Here is a 1,432-nt window from a genome sequence, read left to right on the forward strand (position 1 = left end):
AAGAAAGAAAGAAAGAGAAAGAAAGAAAGAAAGAAAGAAAGAAAGAAAGAAAGAAAGAAAGAAAGAAAGAAAGAAAGGAAGGAAGGAAGGAAGGGAGGGAAGGAAGGAAGAAAAAGAAAGAAAATATCAGTGGATTTATCCAAACATAACCCCATTGTAAGTTGAGGAGCACCTATATATGAATTTGGGGGGCACACAAACATTCAAACCCTAGCAGGTAGGACAATCCATAAAAAGGGTCTTTCTCTCAGCTGATCAGATATCGTACATTTTTTCTATAGTTCTTGTCCTTCAACTTATGAATACATACATTCTTTAAAAGCAACAATTTTTTGAACCTCTGTGTCTGTCTCTTATACACATCTAGATGTGTATAAGAGACAGGATAACATAAGTGCACAGTAATATGCCTGATCTTCTCCTTTTTAAAAGCCAACTTGAGTTCAGTACTATCTGAATACACCCACGTGCACATACACACACACACATACACACATACTCCTGTGGCAAACATAATAATGTATTTATTTAGAATTATAATATGACCGTCATGTTAATTTTTTTTTTACCTAATCAGAGTTGTTATTGACAAATGTCATAAGTGGAAAGCATTGTTAATTCTTATTGTCATCAGTATTTACCATTATTTAGTAGCTCAAGGATATCTTTATGTGAATGTCTCTGTAACTTGGAATTGCAATTTAACTGTGTTAAGTCATCAGAACTCTGCTTATAAGATTTATCTGTATCTTGTTTCATGATTTAATAATGAAACTAAATTCAAGTTAATGTAATGTTGATCTCTGTCAAAAAATAACTTGTGAGCATTAAAATATCTGTATGGCATTATAATAGGCACCTGTCATTTATGACTTGATTTGAAAGTAGACTTACTAGGCAGTGCTTATATCCAAGTTATTGAAAATTGTTTCCGAAAGCATTGTTTTTTATTTATACAGAGTCCTAACCACTTCACCATTAGGAGGGGTGGCACATTAAAAATTATTTACCCATCAGACATAAACTTGTACATATTGACTATTGAAATAGTATGCGTATTCAAAGAACACTTTTAACATCTATCTTATGAAACAATTCTTCCCACAACTAACCAGAACAATCTCAAAAATGTCATACTAATCATTGTTTTAAAAGCTGTCTCGATGATCAATAGCTGTTAAAATATAACTCCAAGTATTTTAAGTACTCAAAGTCCTTGGATGTTCTTAGGAACAAATATGCTGATTAATTTAAAAATCCCTCTTCCCAATTTTCTATAACTTTTCAACTCTCTTACGGCTGTCTCTTATACACATCTAGATGTGTATAAGAGACAGAATTGTAAGTCATTTCCAAGGCAAGTGTGACATATTTCTATTTATAAAAAATTAGTCTTCTGTGTAAGTAGTCCTTTGTTGAGGGCTCAAAATCT

At 32.1% G+C, this 1,432-nt stretch overlaps 1 protein-coding gene across 1 annotated transcript in view; it reads left to right on the plus strand.

The window, feature by feature from the left end:
• The window catches only part of SPX (spexin hormone), a 10,142-nt gene extending 9,290 nt beyond the window's left edge, over nucleotides 1–852 (plus strand). The window contains exon 7 of the mRNA XM_011969475.1: nucleotides 391–852. The gene's annotated coding sequence lies outside the window, so the exon portion shown is untranslated. The remainder of the gene's footprint in view (nucleotides 1–390) is intronic.
• Nucleotides 853–1,432: the final 580 nt, after the last annotated feature.

This window comes from Mandrillus leucophaeus, unplaced genomic scaffold (assembly GCF_000951045.1).
Source record: "Mandrillus leucophaeus isolate KB7577 unplaced genomic scaffold, Mleu.le_1.0 Scaffold892, whole genome shotgun sequence".
Taxonomy (NCBI): domain Eukaryota; kingdom Metazoa; phylum Chordata; class Mammalia; order Primates; family Cercopithecidae; genus Mandrillus; species Mandrillus leucophaeus.